This window comes from Gymnodraco acuticeps, unplaced genomic scaffold (assembly GCF_902827175.1).
Source record: "Gymnodraco acuticeps unplaced genomic scaffold, fGymAcu1.1, whole genome shotgun sequence".
NCBI lineage: Eukaryota > Metazoa > Chordata > Actinopteri > Perciformes > Bathydraconidae > Gymnodraco > Gymnodraco acuticeps.
Genome location: NW_022991013.1, coordinates 345,572 through 370,219, shown reverse-complemented (window position 1 = coordinate 370,219; position 24,648 = coordinate 345,572). Strand labels below are relative to the sequence as shown.

Here is a 24,648-nt window from a genome sequence, read left to right as displayed (position 1 = left end):
CTACAGCTTGACACCAGAGTACACACATTCATCATTGGGGATATTCCTCTGTCGTATTGATCTGTTGGGCACATGGACACTTAGAGCAGCATAATGGAGGCTGTCTGGGTCCCGGTAACCCTGGTAACTAAGGATTTTGAAAAGAAGACAAATATTTGTGTAAGAAAAGATAAATTATTAAGATACATTTCACCTCTGCATTCGCTGTAGAGGGAGTTGATAATCTTCCATCAGACTCTGATTGGAAACATAGAAAATAATTTTTTTGCACACATTTTATTGAGTGAATGCAACCTTTCAAATACGAACAATAAGTCGAAGTTACCGGCTGATTGGCAGTTGTTTTTCTTTTTCATCTTGTACACTAAGAAAGCCAATAAAACGACCAGGATGGAGTTGAATGCTAAAGCTCCACTCAAGACATTCACAAGAGAGTTGACCTCATCTGTAGAGAGTAAACACCAAAAACAGAACGGTCAGCTTTTTTGAGTTTAATGTAAAGATTGATTGGAAATTAGCCATATATATAATGATCTATTACATGATCAAGTCAAATACTTGGTCCCATTTCCAAACAGTATGTGTCCACATGAGGCAACAGCACAGTAGTAGGTCCCAGCATGAGAAGGATTCAGGTTCTCCATTGGCAGGTTGTATTCACAGGTGTGTGTCTGTGTGTTGGGTTTCCTCTCACACTGATCATTCCTGCCTCCACGGGTGTAAAGGAGTCCTGGAGAGTCCTCAGAGTTTTTGAACCAGTAAACACTGTGTTCTCCATCACAGCTGCCAGTGTGTACTGTACAGTTCAGAGTCACAAAGTCTCCTGGCTGGATGATCTCAGATGCTGACTGATGGACCGAAGCTGGGATGTTCAATCCAGAACCTTTGACACTGATTGTAATGCCTAAGGCAAAATTCAACGCATATCGAACAGCAGACGCACAGTAGTAGTGGCTGAGTCTGAAATGTGCAAATTTAAAATTGTCAAGTGATTCGTACTTTTTCCTCTATCCAGTGTGAAGCGTGACCTGTTTTTGAATTCATGATAAAAAGTGGGTTTTTTCTTGGAGAACACTTGAAGATAGTTTCAGATCTGTCGTCTGAGCTGAAATAAGAGTCAAAGCACACAGACATAATTACATTTGATTAATTGAACAAAATGTGTTTTTATTGGAAGCATTTTCATTAAAAGTTTCTACATATGAAATTATTTAAACCAGAGACGTCATCTTGTTCGTATTCTTGAGTTGAGTGAAAATTATCTCGATTCTCTCTCCACTCTTAAGACACAAGACTGCATTTGATTGGCCAGCCTTGTGTGACCTTGTACATCCTACTTATAAAAAACCTGACCACATGTTCACTGCCATGTATAGAATCAGATTTGGTTCTTTAGAAGATTCACTCGGTGAAAGGTGTGATGGAAACGAAACTCATAGAGACACGGGGAGAGCTGGAACTTTAATGGCAAACACTGATGGTTTATTATGGAGTTACGGCCATTTGACAAGACATGTGCTGCCGCCATGAGGTGACACTGCGGTTGCCAAATCAATTCTGAAGATCTCTTCTGCAGATCGAGGTTTTAACTAGTTCAGAGTGTAATAATCAACATTCCTCATCAGCGAGACCAAACAAATATGGACCCTGAATCCAACTAGAGCTGTCGTCCATAGAAAATAATGTGCGCCAATGTCCCTGAAAAATAAACTATCTCGGTCATAAACTGCAACAACAATGCGCCCAAGCTGCCCCTCCTTAAGAGAGATAGCAGCAATACCCAAGGCCGTAGACCTATGCCGTGGGAAAAGAGACAGTGAAAGGAGAAAACTATTAACTGTGTCAAAGGTTAAATACCTAAGCAAATTATGCCCCAACAAAAGGTATATGAAGAACACAATGACTCTTTTTGTTGTATCATATTTGAAATTAGGGAGGATAAACTACAGATAACTCAACCCAGTCTCACGGTATTTCGTGTTATAGTCACGACATTTCATCTATTGATTCGTGTTCACCAACGAGATTTTCACCTTTTTTTCGTGTCACACAGAACGATTTGAAAAGCTATGTATTTCTATTGGTAGTATGTTTCGTGCCTGCAACACGTCTTTTTGTCCGGTCGGGTCTTGGAAGACCGGAAGCTGTGGGGTTCATAAAAACATGTTCTTACTCAATGTTTTTATTTTATATCGTATAATGTCTGACTTTTTTTGCCGTATGTGAGGAAAATAAATGGGGCTCAGAGCCTCGGTGTTACGGTGTGTGTAGGAAGCAGGACCCAAATGCAGATTAAAGTGTCAAAAATAACTCCTTTATTTCAAGGCTAAACTATTCACAAAGACAGAACAGAACACTCACTCACCGAAGACCAAGTCATGACACAAGACGAACCGACAAAGACAGACAGAAAAACCAGAACTTAAATACACACAAGACTAATAAAAAACAAGACACAGGTGAGGAGGGAGGAGAAAACACAGGGACACCAGGTGCACACAATCTGGTAATAAGACACACCAGGGAAACTAACGACAGGGAACCACAGACAGATCTAAAGACAAAACACAACGCAGACAGAAAACCAAAGACAGATCTAGACAAGACACAACGCAGACAGAAAACCAAAAACAGATCTAGACAAGACAAAACACAACACAGACAGAAACAGGCAAAACAGGAGGTGAATACCTTTCAAAATAAAACATGAAACAAAAGACAGAAAAAGACAAGACAAAATACAACACAGACAGATCCTGACACTCGGAATACTGAAATCTGTATTTTTTAAATATTTTGTTCCTTCTAATTTGTTATTCTTTTCTAAATAACACACTGTTATTTACTCACCAATAACACACAATTATCTATGTTTTTATTTATTTGTTTAATTCCATAATCTCTGGCTTTTTTGGCGTCCGTCAGGAACTGAATTTCAAAATAAAAATAACCGGAAACAGACGTAGGCCTATAAGGGACATTTCGAGCATCATTGCGATACACAGCCACTGAACTGATTACCCAAGATCCTCAGCTATGGTTTAAGCTCGGTGATTGGATGTTTTAGGAGTTTAGGATGGCCGAAGACAATACACTACCCATAATCCCCAGCAATCGTTTGGGACTACAGTACCTGTGATTAATCTTCAAGCTCTGGGATTGGATGTTGGAGTGGCAGTGCGCCAAGGTTACGCTGAGCGTCAATCAACTGTTTGAAATGGAACGAAACCACGGCAGGCTATTCAAAACTGGATTCGAACGGGACCAGCAGATTCTGATTAATGATGTGAAATATAAACAACCCTTAAAGCAGACTTTAGTTACACCTGAGTAAAATTCAGGGAAGGTGATTGTCAAGTGCCAACAATCAGGAGAGATATTTGATAGTTGTATCTGCAGATCTCTATAAAGTATATTAATTACTTGTTATTCTCTACTAATAGTTCATTAAAAACTATATATAATGGCTATTTTGTACATCCCTTTCAAGATTTCAAGATTTTCTAAGGTTTATTGACATATCATATACACAACTACGGTGTAGTTATGCAATGAATGAAAACTTGGGTCGCCGGTTCCTCAACAGTGCATTACAAGACATCTATCAATATGTGTTTACCTCCACCATTAAACTGTCATATTCTGCACATTTCTCATACTATCTACATACATAAGAGTATAATTAATGTGTATAATATCAGTTAAAATAAGTGCTTCAACATAGTTAACATTGTTAACACTGCACGTATGTATAACATCTGAATATGTATAGTTTTATTCATGTTTTCACATAATTTTACAGCATATTGCTATATTATTTCACATGTTTTACTTCTACACATTAATATCTGATTTGTAAAACAGACAGAAAGGTATATCCGTCATTCAATGGTAAGCTATTGACATTCTGAGTCCATAGATGTGTCTCCCATCACCCAAAACCCCTGACTATTCTTTCAACTCAGTATTTACATTCTTATATTCAAAGAAAATCAGCAATATCTGTAAGTCCTTTTCTATCAGCTGTGCACCGTTATGGTGTAAATATAACATATCTACGAATTGGATCAAATATAAATGTCAGCCGAAATTGAAGATGTTGTTTAATTGCTGATATATTTATGATCCACGTCACGTATACAGTTTCCATGGCAGTTCTTCCAGTTTGTCTAGAAGTCTTCTAATCAGGGCTCTATAAATAAAGAACTAAGGCAGATGTATAATATGGAATGCAGCCGAACCGTGTATTATAATGCAGTTATGTGATGACTTTCAAAGAGAAAAGCAAGAACACTCGGAATAAAGTATTATTTTCTTTTTTTTAAAATGTTTTTCAGATCGCATAAACACCATATCCCAACGTGCATTGTGGCTAAACAATCCAATCAGCGAGCTTAAACCATAGCTGAGGATCTTGGGTAATCAGTTCAGTGGCTGTTGTAGAGTTATATTTGTATTTATTCATGTTAGCAAACTATGGATAAGCTTAAAATGGGAATAATTTGGGTAAAACTGTGAGCTGCATTTGGGGCCTGTTGACATGTGTTTTTGAGGACAAAGGAAGATGGGGGAAGGTGAGAGCATGTCCTGATTTGCATTCAACTTAGAACGAGCTACAGTGGTTGTGATGTTAAGAGAGGTCCCTTGGGTTTCTCTGGTGCTTATCAATAGTAGCAGTTAAGTGAATACTGTTCAAACAATACCTGTGTTTGTGTTTTATATTGATTTCTCTGTTTTATCCTTTCATAAATGTAAGGACTACAAATGGCTATAAACATTCTGGGCTGGTTGGAGTAAACAGGGTTTTATGGCTCTGTGGGGGAGGTGTAGGTATGCAGGCCTTGAGACCTTTTGTTGTAAAGTGAGCCTGTGTGGTTTCCTGCTGCGTTTCCTGCTGCGTTGCGTCTCCCAATGAGATGACCTGAACAGATGACCAGCTGACCTAACACCAAACCCCTCCTTCTTACTCTGGTATATATCCGGTGGATCCCTGGCGTTCGGCCTCTTCTTCACATGCTGCCCTCGGGTGAAAGTAGCTCTGTAGTATGCGGACTAGAGCAGGAGTAAGCCGGCATTACTCCTTAAGCATTGCAATATAACTGTAATATATCATGTTGTATTGTAATGATTGTATTGCATTGTCATATTGCCATTAAAGTAGATTATTGTTAACGGTTACTTTGTAGATATGGATTCCTTCCTGTATTATAACCAGCTTCATAGGAACGCGCGGAGATTTGAAAAGCGGACCAGTTATCCCTCCAAATCTCTAACAAAATGGTGACCCGACGTCTAGAGATAACGAAGCTGAGGAAGAATTCAGACGCTTTCAAACATCTCAGACAATCAGCAGGACTCTGCAACTTTGCAAATAAGGTAAGCAGACGATGAAAGTCGCCTGTCTGTAATTGGATACGCTAAAACTTTAGGATTGTCTGTAGGCGTTTCACAGTGTTTTTATAGTTTAAATGGAATATACAATGCATATTTTACTATGTTAGGAAAGTTATATACAAAACGTAAACGTGGATCGACAGGTAGACGAAAGTCCTGCGTGACGTAAAATAGAGCAGTTTGGCGCGGATCTGCAGGTGTTTATTCCTGAGTGGCGTAGAAATGGTGCAGTTTGTGTGAATGCGAGGTTTGAATCCTGCACGGCAAAACCTGAAAACTCGATATATCAGATCGAGTCGCCGTTTAAAACTGGGGTTTAAATAACAGACCAATGCTTAAAGCCAGAGGTCTGTTATATATTAAACCAAGGTAGAGCGTTTCCCTTTGTCTGGAAACTTCTGCTGCTGCCATCTAGTGGCTGAAAGGGGGTATCACACCCTTGAAACTTCTGCTGCTGCCATCTAGTGGATGAAAGGGGGTATCACACCCTTGAAACTTCTGCTGCTGCCATCTAGTGGATGAAAGGGGGTATCACACCCTTGAAACTTCTGCTGCTGCCATCTAGTGGCTGAAAGGGGGTATCACACCCTTGAAACTTATGCGAGCTTAGAGTTTAATCATTACATTGCTGGCCGGTATTGTTTGGTAAACTGGTACAAAACAATAAGGGATTGAACATTTTTTACAACGACAGCACCAGGAGATGAGTAAACTCAAGAATCTGTAGAGTGTAAATACATTGTGCAAAACACATTTTACACTCGAACTGTTTGCAAATGTAGACAATATAAATAAATGTTCAGAAAGACGACATAGGCCTACACTTGATTCAAATTTCATTACTGTGATCCGATTGGTGTGCTCTGCAGGTTTACTATTGTTCGAAGTAACAGTGGGATTTAAAATGAGAGAAGATATGGAGATGTTCTTTCATAGTGTGTGGAATATGTGATGCTGGAAACATGTAAGTATTTCAGAGTTGTGTTGGGTAAATATGTAACAATGGATGAAACAATTTTTGGAGTTAGTTTTTGTAATATCATAAGTAGACATTAATTATGTTGTTTAGATGGCATTTAACAACTAAGACAGATAGTATGATTAGAAAGAGACAGAGTGGAAAGGGTTGGATTTATTTAACATCAGTGTGCTAGACTTCTTATAGGTAATGTGTACCGGGACCTGGACTCCCCCTCTGAGTTAGAAAGGCTTTGATCCCGACCCTCCAAGCAGACAACGAGACCTAACCCAACAGGAGACTCCTCCTTCTCCATCGTACAGACAGAGAACCAGAGCTGAACCAACAACAACAACAAGACTACATCAAGACTGCAGCCAGAACTATCTCCACCTGTGGCATCCAGAACCAAACCAGCATGCTGACATACAGAGAGATACTCTCATCGGTCCCTCAAACAGGACATGAAGTTCCAAACTGCGCCGCGAGATTTGGCACAATAGACATGAGAGCAGAATCCGCCCTCCATAAAAACAGCAGAGAGACTGTAAAGGAGGAGTGCAACAACAGTGGCATGATGGGGCTGCAGATGTGACTGGGCCAATGGCTGCCTACAAAAGTTACAGCGGATGGATTCAACAGCTGATGGACTGAAGAGAAGACAGAATCAGAGGAGTTGGCATGGTCGATTAGAAGTGAGGAGGCCGGGGTCACGGCTTGAGAAAACCAGGGGAGGAGGAAAGGAGAACGGGAATGAGTGAGTTACACATAAACACACTTATTCACGAAACGCACATTTAAATAACTTGAATTAACTTCATAAAGACAGAAAGATTTATTAATCATTTGGTAAATTAAAAATAGCAGTAAAGAGGAAACTATTAAAGTAAAATGATAATCATCCTAAAACACACTGACAGAGTAGAACCATATTCTTCAATATTTTCATCATGTTAACAATTCATTCTTTAAGACATTTTTATTCACGTGTGAATAAAGTAGCGGTCTCATTGGTTACAATATTGATCACCATTAAAAGGATAGTTTTAGGAACCACTCTATAGGACAAATCTTTGTTTGTATTAATGGCTAGTGCCAAGCCACATATTAAATTCCAATCTAAAGTGTTGATTTCACCATTGTGGCATAGTTATTACCAGACTTCGGTTTTAAATCCTTGATAAAGGAGGGAGTAATTGTTGCATGTTCGGACACCCAAGGTTCCACACACTGCTAAAGAGTTTAACATCGTTTTTTAAGTAGACCAGAGTTATAGTGAGCTATGAAATGCAGAGCGACACGGATCCTAGTAATGTTTTGACTCAAGATAATAGTTATGTACAAAAGTTTCTGAAATAGATCATTAGACATTTTAATTAGTAGTGGTACTCGAAGGAAGTGAGTTTTGTACCAAGTTTCAGGAAAAGTGGGAGGCAGAAGTCCCAATGACAAGTGAGAATCATCTTGAAAATTATAGTTGAAATCGTGACATATTTTTGTAGACAAAGGATACTGGCCTATGCTGAAATGTCAAAGTCTCTGCAGAGCACGACACATGGCCAAAAAAGACGGAGACCAACTGACCTTTGACCCTGACCGACAGTGTAACTTGACAAGGCACTGTGGATGACTGACTCTGGGGTGAACCTGACCAAACTTGACATGACAACTAGACAGTGTGAGTGTGAATGTATGCCGGCATGTGATCAGTGTAACTGCATGATTCTAAAACAATAACTAACCAAGCATGTTTTTGGACTAACATATTATTTTGGAGCTCCAAGGGAAACGAGAGGTTTCCTAAAAATTCCACAAAAAGGGGAAACCGCACATGTGATATTTTCCTCTCACATGAGTTGGCGGTTTGCAAATGTAAAACTACAATCTGAAGATTCTGTTTCTTTTAGGCCTGAAGGACGGAGAGGAACACTTCTTTTCACTGAAGTGTTCACTGTGGAAATAATGATAATAATGTTCGTTATGTCCCTAACCAATTACCTGACAGTTTTTGTTCCCCTCCCATTACAGGCTTTTGTTACACATGAGTTCATGTGTAAAAAGGGGGGAGTGAGTATAATGTATAAATGTCAACATGGCTGTAAAATTCACAATTTAAATTTTTCTTTTAAGGATTGACAGAAACCTTCCGCCCCAACCCAGATGTTCAAACTGAGCATTGAATGTAATTAACCTGCTCCATATCTGGGGATAAGATACTGTTTGATGAATGTTGAGATGTTTCTAAATATTGATTTGAATTATAGCAGGTAACAAAGAAGTAGTGGCCAAGGGGCTACTGTGAAACCGAAGAAGTTGACCTGTGATGGTTAAACAATTTTGTAATATTTTAACAGACATTAGAGTAACTGAGGTTTGAAATGTAGAAAGAACATATTACAGTTAAGTTAAGCTAAAACATAGTAGTGTATTGAGACAGAATTTAATTTAGACAACATCATGTAACTAGCCTGGTAAAGAAGTAAAAGCCATAGACTTTATTATTTAGGTCATTATGGGGATATACATTTCATCTACATTTATAATAGAAAGACATTTGATGACAGTTTGTTGGAATTCTGTATTCATTTTTTCAGCGTGATAATATCTAAGCACTGACAGGTAAGAGCAGTATCACCAGGAAATCATTCACTTTGTTAGTATCATGATTTTGGTTGTTTTTGAATCCATAACATTAGTGTGTTTCTTTACCAGAAACATTAGCAGTTCATATTAGATTTGGATTTTAAATAGGATTTCATTTAAAAATAAACACAGATGCTTGTCAGAAATTCAGAGCTATTGAAATATGTTATTTAGTTTACCTAAAGATGTTGAGGTTCTTATTTAGTTGGCACAATCCAAGTATTAAGATTCTGAAGCTGCACTGGCAGATAGGAGGTCTACAATTAATTTAGAAAACCTGTTCACAGACGGCTGTTGTTTCAAGACACCCCACCAAGAGGCTCCAAGTGGGTCAAAACAGCTGAGCGTAGGCTTGAGGGAGTTGTATCAGATTTCTCCACACAGGTCACCGGCGCCAAAAGGGGGACCCGAGAAGCACGAGGACAAAGTGGCTCAACCCCAGGCTCTCCGACCCCGACCGAGTGACCCAGCGGACCTCTTATGCCGTCTGCCTGGGAGAAAAGGGGGACAGCTCGTACCACGGGAGCCAGTGTGCGGCGGGGAAACCACCTACTAGGACCAGGGGACGACATCAGGACGGACGTGGCCCTGGCAGACGTGGACTACTCGGAAGCAGCAGACTGGAGGAGCAGGACCCTGGAGACATCCTTACAGCAGACGACCCGGGAGGCATCATCAGCGGGCCGGAGAAGGAGGACCCTGGAGACATCTCTACAGCATCGACCCGGAAGCCGCCATCAGCGGGCCGGAGGACGAGGAGGAGGAAGACATCTCTCTAGCAGGCAGCCCAGAAGCTGCTGTCAGCGGATTGGGTGGACAAAGACACGGCAAGCCGGGACGGCGCAGCAGAGGAGTCTACTTTGCTCTGATCAGTTCTACCCGTGAAGGGAAAGCTGCATCTCCCCCTCCCTATCAGCTGTCCTTGTGGGCTATTCCTCGGGGGGGGGGGGGGCTGATGATTCTAGCACTCAGCTACCCCCTCATGGTTCCTTCACTGCCATGGAAAGAGGTGTTCGGTCTCCATGAAGGTTTCAAGTACTCTAAATACCAGCTTCGGATGGATTTACGGACACAGTAGAAAAGAATGACCGTGGGTATATTTCAAAATGCCTTGTCTAAGTTTATCTCTGGAGAAGGAGATAAAAAGGGGGATTTGTAGAGTTATATTTGTATTTATTCATGTTAGCAAACTATGGATAAGCTTAAAATGGGAATAATTTGGGTAAAACTGTGAGCTGCATTTGGGGCCTGTTGACATGTGTTTTTGAGGACAAAGGAAGATGGGGGAAGGTGAGAGCATGTCCTGATTTGCATTCAACTTAGAACGAGCTACAGTGGTTGTGATGTTAAGAGAGGTCCCTTGGGTTTCTCTGGTGCTTATCAATAGTAGCAGTTAAGTGAATACTGTTCAAACAATACCTGTGTTTGTGTTTTATATTGATTTCTCTGTTTTATCCTTTCATAAATGTAAGGACTACAAATGGCTATAAACATTCTGGGCTGGTTGGAGTAAACAGGGTTTTATTGCTCTGTGGGGGAGGTGTAGGTATGCAGGCCTTGAGACCTTTTGTTGGAAAGTGAGCCTGTTTGGTTTCCTGCTGCGTTTCCTGCTGCGTTGCGTCTCCCAATGAGATGACCTGAACAGATGACCAGCTGACCTAACACCAAACCCCTCCTTCTTACTCTGGTATATATCCGGTGGATCCCTGGCGTTCGGCCTCTTCTTCACATGCTGCCCTCGGGTGAAAGTAGCTCTGTAGTATGCGGACTAGAGCAGGAGTAAGCCGGCATTACTCCTTAAGCATTGCAATATAACTGTAATATATCATGTTGTATTGTAATGATTGTATTGCATTGTCATATTGCCATTAAAGTAGATTATTGTTAACGGTTACTTTGTAGATATGGATTCCTTCCTGTATTATAACCAACTTCATAGGAACGCGCGGAGATTTGAAAAGCGGACCAGTTATCCCTCCAAATCTCTAACACTGTGTATCGCAACGATGCTCGAAATGTCCCTTATAGGCCTACGTCTGTTCCCGGTTATTTTTATTTTGAAATTCAGTTCCTGACGGACGCCTAAAAAGCCTGAGATTATGGAATTAAACAAATAAATAAAAACAAGGATAATTGTGTGTTATTGTTGAGTAAATAACAGTGTGCTATTTAGAAAAGAATAACAAATTAGAAGGAACAAAAGATTTAAAAAATACAGATTTCAGTATTCTGAGGCTCTGAGCCCCATTTATTTTCCTCACAGACGGCAAACATTTTTTTTTAGTTGTTGCATAAAATAAAAAGGTCAATGTCATGGTGGTGCTCTAGGAAAGATCCCTTTATTACCAGAGTCAGTATGATTCATCGTGTGGGCATGATGGGTGCATGCACTACATCTAATTTCAAACTGTCCAATAGTTGTTGAGATAGATCAAAGTGTTGGACCATTTGACCAATCGACATGGACATATCTAGAGCCATGTCATTAGCATGGCTAAAACTGATATGTTTTGCTTGCAGTGTAACGTTGCTTATGACATCGTTCAGCAAAGTGCTACTCCGTAAAGCTGCCTTCAAAGGTTGTTGGCAATAGAGTTACAGTGCTAAAGGATACAAACAAAAACTATTTCACGATTGACTGCATATACATAAATGTTAAAGAGTTGTTGTTTGTATATTGCTTCTGTACTTATGATTGTATCAAACCCCAAAGGCTTTTGAGACAGATGAATTGAAGTACTACTAAAACAGTCTGCCCTTAAGAGTCATACTGATCGGCTGCTGTGCATGAGAACACTGCAGAGACTTCCTGTTTGAAACCACATAGGCAAAAAAGAGCTGAGGGTCCTAGTGAAGTACGTGACTAGAGTAGATTGAGTGATAATTTCTGTGTGTCAACCACACAGAGGCTCAAAGAAACACCTTACAGATCTTTTTTAACAAACAAATCTAAGCAAACAATGTGCTGCTACTGCCTCATGACATTGACTCACCCCTCAGTGTGCTCATTGTACTAGTGTCAAGGCTTAAATGATGCCTTGAACATTTGATATAACTTGGGTGTCCCCTTGTCAGTACAGGGTGTTAAATAGATGGGCGTGGTAATTTTCTGTTATCATGTACACACTCTTAATGATAAAGCTGAACCTCGCCATTGAGAGCACTTGTTTTATTAGTTTATTGCAAGACTAGACTTTACATCAAATATATTAAGGTTGAATTTGACAAAGAAAGACATTTAATAGCTTGATAGACACTTTAAAGTGCAAATGAAATATCATTAGCTTTACTGCCTTACACCGGAGTACACGCATTCACTTTGTCCCTCTGTCTTGTGGATCTGTTGACCTTCAAAGCTGCGTAATGGAGGTTGTCTGGATCTTGATAATCCTGGTGATAAAAAGTTATATTACATTTTCCAAAAAGTCAAAACAGTTCAAATTAGAGGAAGAACTTAAACCCAAAGTCGAGGTTATGGGTTGATAAGTTCCAGTCATGGAAAAGGCCAAACAGCTACTGAATGCAGTATGTTTTTCAGAGTTATTTACAGAATTTCATTTTTATTTGCAAAGGTGTTGCTATTTTCAGCCAATATAAGTTACCTTGTGTTGAAAGGTGCTATATAAATTAACTTGCCTTGCCTAATTCATTCAATTCAGCATTCATCCTGAATCCCTAAAAAGACATATGGTGGAAAATAAACCATCACACATAGCTAAAGCCAATTCATATTGTAACATCAAGACCACGTACGTTTCCTTAGTAAGTGGGGCGCATTATCAGAACATGTTGATTTCTTGAATTCATTTGGTAGACTTTATTCTTCAAATGAAATGTAACTGGTCGTCCCTCCACTAGTTATAAGGCTACATACATACACTCTATCAAATGAACAATATGACAGGTGGCCTATCTGTGCATTGGCAGCTGTTTCTGTTGTTCATCTTATACGCTGCATACACCAGAAAAACCACCAGCATGGTTGAGAATACCAAGGCTCTGATCAAGAAATCTTCCTAGGAAAAGTGTTATGTTCATCTGTAGGTAAAGATAAAAGAAGAGATTACAAAGCTGTAGAATATTGAGAAGGTGTTTACTTACCAGGGACGTGCACAGACATTTATGGGGGCAGGAGCTCAAGTGAGAAAAAGGGCACTTCCCATAATAATTGATAAAAAAATGTTTTGAAACAAAAAGTTAAATATAGTTGCACATCTCTGACTTACTGACCAATTTATTTTAATACCCTCACGCAATTGTTTAATACTCAACAGAATTCTACAAAATAATCAGTTAACACAGAGACAATGGTCTTACTTAATATTCACTAAGCACGACAACAAACTAGTAAAATAGTAGTAATAGTTATTAAATATTTTAATTGTCTCATGAGACAATTATTGCTCATGAGACAATTATTGCTTCGGAGGCAGTCGCAATTTCTGGAGGCAGTCGCAATTTCTACAGGCTCGCACTACCTGTTAGCATCTGGCATCTGTTAGCATCTAGCTCTCCTGCTTACAAACTTTTAGCCATCCCTGCTTATACAAGTAGTAGTTTTAGTTGTCTGCGATCTGCCGAGGCCTACTCCCACCTGTCGAGTGCGGCTGTACTGAGGTGTTTTTCCTCCGGAGACGTCGCGAAGAGACGGAGCGGCTCCACCTGTTGCTGCATGCGATCTGCGATTTACGGAGGCCTGCTCGTCGCAAAGAGACGGAGCGGCTCCACCTGTTGCTGCCTGCGATCTGCGATCTACGGAGGCCTGCTCCCACCTGTAGAATACGGCTGTACTGGAGAGGTTTTTACCCCGGAGTCGTCGCGGAGAGACGGAGTGGATCCACGCTTCGGGCTTGGCCTGCTTCCACCGGGCGTGTGCTGCTGTACGGAGGAGGAGTTTACCACCGCTGGGGCCTGCTTTCCACCTGTCCTGGTTCTGCTGTTGCAGAGGCCTGCTTTCACCCCGGGGATACCACGGAGGGACCGGAGCGCTTCCACGCTGCTGTTTTCGCCTGTCCTTTGCTGCTGTGCTGATTTTGCTCCAGTAACATCGCGGATACTGTGTGCTGGTCTGGGAAAATGGCCCATATCGGGATTCTGCTGTGCCTGTTAACTGTTTTGGACTATGAGAAGATCTCTAGTCATTCTGAGAAGTCTACTGGATTCAGGTCTGTTCTGCCACCCGCAGTGGGCATCCCCTGCAAAGGTTCGGATGTGTTGCTCAAACAATTACCGGTTGCCTTGTCACAGACAATCTGCTCGACAAAATATGTTTGTCTTTTTTGTTTTCCTGCGATGATGGTTCTTCAGGACTGCTTCTTAAGCTCAAATCACACTCTCGCAGACTTTTCCGGTGTTTCTAAATTAGATGACAATGTATGTGTGTAGTTTAAGAGGAAAAGATGCCTGTTTTTGTTGTTGTTATTACTGTCAGGAAATGTACAACCTAACCCTGGTCCGCCCAGTAGTAGTTCAAACCGGAGAGACGTGATGTAAGAATTACATATTTATTGTTTACACGTCATATGAATGAAATGATTGCCATGATAATACAACAGGAGAATGTAATGGTGTTTGGCGATTAGGCCCCGGTTTGCAGGATAATCATTCAGGAGGGAAAGCACCGCTCCGATGAAATCCCCAAAACCAGTGAAGTACGAATACTGAGATGAACTGAGTTGCTTACCTTGTGGGGTGACTGGTGATCTGGGAAGGAGAGATAATAGATTAACACGTATATGAGCGACACTGTGCCGGAATCACTGCCGGAGCTTACTGGTCATGCTGAGACTCTGACTGCCGAAATCAGTGCCGGTCTTACCTGAAAACGACCTGCGGGTCGCATGCCTGGCCAGCAGGGCTTGACTACGCCGAGGAGCGAGCGGTTTCGTTTTGTAACGGTGGCCCAACGTCCACGACACCGAAGTGTACGGTAGCCTTCCGCTACGACACCGAAGTGTACTGGTGGCCTTCCGCCACGCCTGACTTCGCAGGCTATATATATATATATATATATATATATATATATATATATATATATCTTTCTCTTTCCTTTGTTTTGTAACTGACACCGAAGTGTACGGTGGCCTTCCGCCACGCCTGACTTCGCAGGCTATATATATATCTTTCTCTTTCCTTTGTTTTGTAACTGACACCGAAGTGTACGGTGGCCTTCCGCCACGCCTGACTTCGCAGGCTATATATATATATATATTTTTTTTTCTTTACTCTTTCTTTATTTCCTTTGTTTTGTAACTGACACCGGAGTGTACGGTGGCCCGAGTCCACGCGGACTGCAGGAAATACATTTTACACTGATACGTTTGAGCATGGCCTGGGAATGAAATACCTGTGTGCCGGAGATGAAGCCCGTTACATATGGTTGCAGCGTGAGACGAGACATTATTCCCTGTGGGCGGGGCCCGCGGAATTAGGACAGGAATGCAGTTTTGAATATCGGGAACCTTAGTGAGACATGTATACTTGTGAATGTGTTTGAGCCACCACCAGTTATATGTATAACTACCATAGTTAGGGTCTGAGAGATCTTTGGGAAGCCCGTACGGCGCTGATGTCCGGACGAATGAAGGTTGTGAAGGCGGGGGAGGACCACCGTCCTAGTTGTTGTAGGGATGAGGTAGAGAGACCTTGATTAGCAGCAGAGGTGGCTGCACCTATCCTGAAGGAATGCCCCGGCTATGATATGGGTGATAGGCTGGATTTAGTGAGAACTTGCTTGAGGTAGAAATTGACGGGGCCATGACCCTGCGAACCACTCTCCCTGGAAGAAACCCCCCAAAACCCATGGATGGGCGGCATCCGTGAAGACCTCATTGAGTCAGAGGAACGCACGAGGCCATCGTAAAATAAAGTAATTCCGTTCCAGTGGGCGAGCAGGAGAGACCAGAACCGAAGGTCTGAGCGGCAGCCTTCGTCTAAGAAAACGCAGTCATGGAGGTTGTCGACCGCTGATGCTGCGTCCAGGAGGCGGGAGATGAACGAGCGCCCCTGGGGGATGACGTGCATGGCGAAGTTGAGGTGTACGAGAAGGGAGAGCGACTGTTGTTTTGTGATAACTTGTTGCTCGCAGTATGACTTGGTGATGTCCTGGATGCGCTGCGATTTGTCTGAGGGGAGAGACGCCTTCATGTCTATGGAGTCGAGGATGATGCCTAAGAACTCTAAGCGTGTGACGGGACCTAACGTTTTCTCTTTGGAGAGAGGGACACCTCACTCCTGAAGCAGTGTTTAAGCTTGGCCAGTGAGATCCCTGAGCTGTCCTGTGCGGGTTTATGGGGAGGAAGTCGTCCGGTAGGTGAAGGACGGAGGGGATTCTGACGATGTTCAGCAGGATCCAATAGAGCGCTTCCGAGAAGGAATTGAAGATGCAGGGGCTGCTTCTGCACCCGAAGGTCAGGCGAACGCGAAGATAGAGTTTGGACTCCCACTTAATACCGAACAAGTTCCACTGAGACGGATGAATGGGGATGATTTGAAGGCATCGGTAATGTCCGCTTTGGAGAGCCGAGCTCCGTGCCCTGTGAACTTGATCATCTTTATTGCATTATCCACTGAGGCATGGTGAAGGGAGAACTGATCTGGAGGGATGATGCTATTGACGCTGCAGAATGGGCCGGAGCAGGGAGCGGACAGATCGAAAATCAGCCTTTTATTTACGTGTGGCTATTCCGATGGGATTTGAACGGAACACTGAGAAGGGGGAGGAGCTAAAAGGACCGATTATATATCCTTTGAGAAGTTCTTTGTCGATGAGCTGGGAAACTATGTTGGGTTCTTTAGCGGCTGACTGTAAGTTTCTTGCTATGAAAGTCACTGTGGGAGATGGGAGGACCCCTACCCTGAAGCCTTGGGAGAGCCCTGACGGGAGATAGTCAACAAACACGGAATCTGTAGATAGCGCAGCTGCTAGCTGAGGGATGTTAATGGGAGTGGAGGGGTGATATTCCAGAATGTTTTTTTTTTTTTTTTTAGTTATTTATTTATTTGTTGATGTTTCTGGCGCAGAGCCACTGTGACGGCCCGTCCACACGGTGGCGTGCGTTACAGCTTCCAGACGCTTCTGCCCATTCACTTTGAATGGGGTGACGTCACTTTTAGTAGAACTGTATTTTGGGAAGCGACGTGGAGCGTTTGCTGGCGTTGCTCGCTTCAAAAAGTTGAGCAATGTTCAACTTTTGGCGCCTCGGCAGAAGCGTCAGCCAATGAAATCCCGTTTATGCAAATCTGCCGGTACAAGCGCTAGCCAATCAGACCGCGTGTATGTTGGGAGAGACTACGCAGGTAATTCCTCATATTCCAAAAATGTGAGGGAAAATTCATTATGGCGGTAGTGAATCACCCGGTGCTGTATGATCAGTCTCTGTTCATCTACCGGGATACAAACCAGAGGAGCGAGGCATGGAGGGAGGAGGCAGAGACAGTGGGTGAAACTGGTAGGTTTTCGCCTGTTGGGGATTTTTTTTTTTTTCCAGTTTACTTAGTTTTAACATTGCTATTGCTTTGTGTGTCGGGGGCAAGAGATTCATGTGATTGGTTATTGCTGCTGTGCGGACCAGTAGCGTAGGCAGAAATTTACTTTAGGGTGGGCCTGTAAAAATATAGGGTGGGCCAGGTTTTTCTTCTGCACATCGGAAACTAACCACAATCCCGCCGGTACCGGTGGCAGATTACTTTTAGAATACTTCCTTTCCTCTTCTTTTTCTTCCTCCCTCCTCTTCTTTTTATCTTTTCTTTTCTCCTTTTCCCTCTTCTTTTTTCTTTCTCTTTAGAATACTTTCTTTTCCATAACAGATGGGTATGTTTTGGTGAACGGGAGACACGTATTTTACTGTTTTAATGGCTTATGAAGAGCACGAACACAACATTTTAGTGTCATTCTTGACAGCTCTCTCATCTGCACCGCACATAAAAAGAAAAACTCACCCAGACTACATTCTTTGTACTGTCTTAAAACCTTTCCTTGGAAAAGTTTATGCATTGTAAGGTGTCCTTGGGTGCTTTGAAAGGCGCCCCTAAATAGAATACATTATCATTATTATTTATTATCTGAAACGATGTAAATCACTTTTAAAACTTTTCCCAGTTACTTGCCCCATGCATTCGGCAGCAGCAGGCCATTCAGTTAGATTTGATCCCGTTATGAATGTCATCATTTCGACAATAAATAAATGCTACATAAACGTTATCTTCCACGTTGTATCTAAACATCTCCGTTTCTACCTTCCAATATGTTTTGAAAGAGAACTCTCTCTCTCGCTCTCTCATCTGCGTGCGGGGCGGGGCCTCACGGGCACGCTGCATCTCTCGCTCGCAGATACGCTGCAGCGCTGTGCACACGGTTCTGCCGGTAATGAATATTACATTGTGAGGAAACTTTCCACCAATAATTTTTTGGAGGGGGACGGGATCCTGGAGGGCTCGACTTCCTGCCCTTTTTTACCTCCGCGGCTGCGGCCTCGTCCTGCTCTCTGGGAAGCTGGCTGGAGCTGCTGCCCCGGACTGGGGAGCTACGCTGGAGACCTGGTCCGAGAGCTATCGCCGCTGAGAGAGAGTGAGGCCTGGGGCTGTGGGAAAGCCCTGCTGCAGGAGCCGGCGATGAGGAAGTCTTCCTCTGTTGATAAGCCGCTGTGGGGAGCCGAACCGGGATCGGAGACTTCCAGAGAAGGTTCGTGTTCCGAATTGTCCGAGTTGGACATCTTGAGCTAGTTGTTTCTTACGGTTTTTTCTCACGAGAAGCAGTATTGTATTGCAACTACCATTGCGTGTGATCATCTGCAATGACAACTGACAGGGAGGAAGAGCAGGCATTTAAGGCATTTAGCATGTGCAGCGATTGGCTGCTGAGGGGTGACGCCCTCGTATTTAATGAGGGGGGAAGGGAGCCATAGAGTGACGTGTGAGTGACTCGAGTTAGGTCTTCCTTATTGAACTTGCGCTAAAGCTTTCATTAGTCAGATCGCTACTCCTGCTGATTTTAAAGCTAGGTCTGGGTTGTGTTTCATCCACTTGAATGTGCGCAGTCTGTTAGGTAAACTAGATTTTGTCCGTATCTGGGCGAGCTCGACTGACGCTGACGTCATTGTTTTATCAGAAACATGGCTAAACAAATCTATTTTGGCCTCTGACATTGCCTTAAATGGTTTTAATGTGTATCGTACCGACCGGCCTAATAAAGGTGGTGGCGTTGCCATTTATGTTAAGAATAAGTTCAGTGTAACCACATTAGTTTCCAAATCGATCAGTAAGCAATTTTAATTTTTAGCCATAAATATAGAAGTGGCAAAGGGTCAACAGGTCATGATAGTGAGTTGTTACAGACCCCCCTCAGCTGTCAAAGACTCCTTGTCTTCACTAGCAAATATTTGATCACAACTAGACTACAAGGAAATAGTGCTACTTGGAGATTTTAACTGGGACTGGTTAACTGCAGTGTCAGAGGATTTTAAAAACCTTTGTATCTCTTTAAATGTTACTCAGATTGTTGACAGTCCTACTCGCCCTAACATTAAGTCCCCTAATAAATCCTCCCTAATTGATCTAATTTTAACTAATGTTCCCCATAAATATTCATCTGTGGGAGTACTTGCAAATTATCTGAGTGATCACTGTGTTGTAGTCACAATTAGGGACACTAAGGTCCAAAAGGTTAAACCTCGCATTATCATTAAGAGAGACAAAAAACATTTTGTGGAGCAGGGTTTTGTGCATGATCTGTTTGATTTTGATTGGGGTCAAATCGATCTGTGTGCTGATGTGGAAACCGCATGGTCTTAATTTTATCTTGGTTTTATGGAGATCATTGATAGACATGCACCCCTGCGTACATTTTAGAGTAAAGGGACGAGACAATCCTTGGTTTTCTGCTAATCTGTCCAGTCTCCTTCATGAGAGAAACAAGGCCTGGGCAAATGCTAGGAAATCAGGCTCAGAGGTAGAATGTCTGCGTTTTAGGCAGCTAAGGAATAGCTTCACATCGCAAATCAAAAGTGTTAAATCAAAGTACTATCTGTCAGTAACCACAAAGAATCTGAATAATCCTGTACAATTTTGGAAAGCCATTAAATCGTTATCCACCGACGATATCCGTAATGAGCTACCTCCGTGCATTACCACAGCATCTGGCACTATATCGGACAGGGCCACTATGCTAAATTGCTTTAATGAGCATTTTGTGTCCTGTGGTTCTCTATTTGATTTTATCACTAACTCTGCTTCTGTGAACACTACAGTATGTGACTCTGAAAAACGTGTGTTGGAAAACCCTTTTAGTTTTACCCCTTTTACTGTTGATGTTGTTCGTGAAGCTTTAACCAAGTTAGATCCTAAGAAACCGGCTGGCCCGGACAACGTAGAACCTTTCTTTTTAAAGATAGCTGCAGATTTGATTGCTCCACCTCTCACTACTCTTTTTAACCTCTCCCTCAGCACTAACACAATTCCAAAATTGTGGAAGTCAGCGTATGTCCTGCCTTTGCTAAAAGGAGGGGAGGCCACCTTATTAAATAACTATAGGCCAATCTCTAAGTTGTCAGTTCTGGCTAAGGTTCTTGAACGCTTAGTGAGTGAACAGGTAAAGGTGTTTTTATGTAAAAATGATATCCTGTCTAAACATCAGTCAGGCTTCAGAAAGCAACACAGCACCATCACTGCCACAATGAAAGTGGTGAATGATGTGGCGAGTATTTTAGATAATAAGCAGAGTTGTGCAGCTCTATTTATTGAACTGTCCAAAGCGTTTGACACCGTCGATCATAACATTTTAAAGCAGAGGCTAGCCAGTATAGGCATGTCCAGCCATGCAGTGGGGTGGTTTGTAAACTACCTCTCTGAAAGGTCCCAATGTGTACACTTTGATGGGCTGTCTTCTGAGTGGTTAAACATCACTAATGGTGTTCCCCAAGGTTCTGTTTTAGGTCCACTTTTATTCTCCATCTACATCAACAGTTTAGGTGAACATGTGGATGAAGCTACTTTACATTTTTATGCGGATGATACCGTGATGTATTGTGCAGGTCCCTCCATTAAGGAGGCTGGTGTTAAATTACAGACTGTTTTTAACATTATTCAGACTCAGCTCTCTAAACTAAAACGTAGTGTTGAGAAAACCAAGGTAATGCTCTTTTCTAAAGCTAAAAAGACACCAGAGCCTGTTTTAGATATTGTAACTACGCAAGGAATAAAACTTGAAGTGGTTACCTGTTACAAATACCTTGGTATCTGGCTTGATGATTGTCTCACTTTTAAACTTCATGTCAATAACCTGCTTAAAAAGCTGAGGGTTAGGCTGGGTTTCTTCGACAGGAACAAGTCCTGTTTCTCGCTTGAGGCCAGGAAAAGGCTAGTCACTGTGACCTTTTTACCTGTGCTGGACTATGGTGATTTGATGTATATGAATGCACCTGCCCATTGCCTGGTCAAGTTAGATGCTGCGTATCACAGTGCACTAAGATTTGTGACAAACTGTAAAGCATTAACCCATCACTGTACCCTGTATGCAAGGACTGGTTTGCTTTCACTAACTGTACGGAGGCTCAGTCACTGGTACATTTTTATATACAAAGCCATGTTAGGGAAACTTCCATCTTATATCTGCTCCCTGATCTCACGGAAAATTGTAAGTGGCTACTGCCTGAGATCGAATGCTGTGGTTTTATTAAATGTGCCAACTGCTAGGACTGTCTTAGGGAAGACAGCTTTTAGATGCGCAGCTCCTCTGTCTTGGAACAGTCTGCAAATTAAATGGAAACTGAACAATCTGGTGCCACTAAATGTTTTTAAAGCTCGGTTGGATGCTAGTCAATCGGAAGCTGTTGGTACCTGTTTATGTGGATAATTATGTAAATGATGCTGTATGATGTCCTTTTGTTGTTCTATTTATGTTTTTATGTTTCATGTGGAACTACTTGAGCAGGTCTCCCTTGAAAGAGAAATCAATGATCTCAATGGGATTTATCTGTATAAATAAAGGTTTGAAATGAAATGAAATGAGCAGCCAACAATCAAAATTATGAAGTTACTGTTTAAGACAGGACATTACAGGCAAAAAGATCGTTATGTCTGAATTAATCTATAGATATAAAGCTAATCTGAATTTAAACATAACATTTCCGGGGGAAATACTGACTTGACGTAAGTAACTATCTTGGGAAGTTGTGTTTTTTTTTTATCCTTTCATCTGCCATGCCTTGGTAACTGCATGCAAATGTACGCATTTTAATTAGGCCTGGTTAACGCCTAATTTGCATATCAGTGTGGCGAGTATTAGCGTTATTAGGTACACATTTTACTGTATTCACCTGTCGTGTCTCCCCTTAAGTAGGCTACAGTACATTAGCCTGTATGCTCATGATAAATTGTCTTAGCTAAACATTGAGCCTTAACTTATCCATTAGCTAGTACCTTAGTTAACTATATTTGTTTTTGTCTTTTGTTTAATTAGCTGTAAACTCGAGGCACTGGCAGTTTAGTCATTTGTTCATCACCACTCACCTTCAAACAAGCTAAGAAAAGCCGGCATAACATGGGACAGTAAAGTGGGAGGTGCTGCTACCTGTCTGTCCGAAGTGACTGCTGATGACTGTCCGCACCGCTGTGCAGGAGACGTGGAGGGAGGGAGGGAGGGTAGAGAGAGCATCGAAACTTCACAGTCTAATCTCCCGACCTGATATTTTAATTTTGTATTCAATCGATACATTTTTGGAAAGGGATAATGTGTGAAAAAAAAGAAAGAAAACAAAACCACCCCATAAAAAGGGCACTTTCTCTGGAGGAAGAAAAAGGGCAGGGGCTCAAGCACACTTTGATGACTATCTGTGCACGTGCCTGTTACTTACTGTTACTTACATTCTAAGTCCAACTTGTTCTGGTCTCCAAACAGTATGTGTCCACATGAGGCAACAGAACAGTACGTCAAAGCATGAGAAGGATTCAGGTTCTCCATTGGCAGGTTGTACACACAGGTGTGGGTTTGTGTGTTGGGTTTCCTCTCACACTGATTATCTCCATGGGTATAAATGAGTCCTGGATTACTTTCTCTAGAGTTTTTGAACCAGGAAACACTGTGTTCTCCATCACAGCTGCCAGTGTGTACTGTACAGTTCAGAGTCACAGAGCCTCCTGACTGGATGATCTCAGATGCTGACTGGCAAAGCTGGGATGATATTGCCTGAACCCCTCACACTGACAGTAACACCATCTACAAATTATAAAAGGTTTGCATAGCTACCTGTACAGCAGTAAGATGCTGACTCTGAAATGCGTAAATCTGAGATTGTGATTTTTACCATTGCCTGTGTCTAGTGTGAGACGTGGATCGTTCTTAAATTCATTGCGAAAGGTGCCGTTTCGTTCATGTTTATAGAATTTAGACACCAGCTTTGACCTTTGTCCCAGAGTTTGCTTGCACCAGTAAAACATCACTCCAACACCTTCGTGGAAACATCGCAAAGTCAAGCTGTCGCCAACAGTGGCCGAATAAAAACCACTCTTGACGCACATATATGGATGATTCAAGACTAGTCATCTGAGCTGAAGAGGCTATAAAAGATCCAGAAAGAGAACATTTAATTCAATTATAAAAGCCTCATAATGCCTGCATGCTAATTGGTAATCATATTAAATGTATTCAAATGCATGCACAACAGACAACTCACCTGCGGCTCCTAGGAATGTCAGAAACAAAGCAAACAACGGAGTTGTCATCGTGTTCAAAATGCTGCACTGAATGAATTAATCTGAACACGCTCTCCTCTCTTCAGAAATAAGACTATGTGTTTGATTGGCTAGCGAGATGTGACACCTAAAATCCTGATTGGGACACATGTTCATTCACATGCTTAACCGAATACATTGCATTTAGACAGATCCATGATTTCTTATGACATGTTCCACTCATCTGATTCTAGTTTTCATTCCGTACTTGCAATCAATCTTCACAATGGCACTTATTTGACTTTTTATCATCGATTGCTATGGTTCTGTATAAAGTATTAAGGTTTTCTATTATACCCATAATTGATGCAATTCAACAGGTGGCTTAAACAATTGTTATAAGAGTAAGCAATATAAATTGTTTATCCCAAAAGGATGATGGTGACAGTAACTTATACTGAGTGTACTGTAATACCGGGCTGATTTTTAAATGACAATTGGACAGTTGTCAAGAGTATTGGTATACTTTATCAAACTACTTTATTAGTTTGATTTCTAAAACAATCCTCTGATCTTCTGAAAAAGGGTGCGGATGCTGTGCATGAACACACTGCAGAGACTTCCTGTTCGAAACCACAAAGACGAAGCAAGCATAGGGTCCTAGAGAAATGCACGACCAGGGTATACTGAGAGCTCGTGTTTGATTGGTGACCACACAAGGCTAAAAAAAGATTCTTGCACGTTTTGGTATGTGCAGTGAAATCGGCGCATTTACAGTAAACAACCTGGGAAGTATACTGGCATCATGAATACGCTTAGCGTGGGCACACATGCAGCGTGTCTTTTATAAATGTCATATGGTCACCCCGCTGTTCGCTCCCACACCTTGAAGGAGCAGTAACAATTGTGTCCAATTGACTTTGACATAGTGTTACTGAGAGTTTTATGAGCGTCTGATTTACAAAGTAACCACATGCCAAACACCA

General features: G+C 41.9%; 1 pseudogene; it reads right to left on the bottom strand.

Annotated features, from left to right (window-relative positions):
- Nucleotides 1-23,713, bottom strand: LOC117559444 (annotated as a pseudogene).
- Nucleotides 23,714-24,648: the final 935 nt, after the last annotated feature.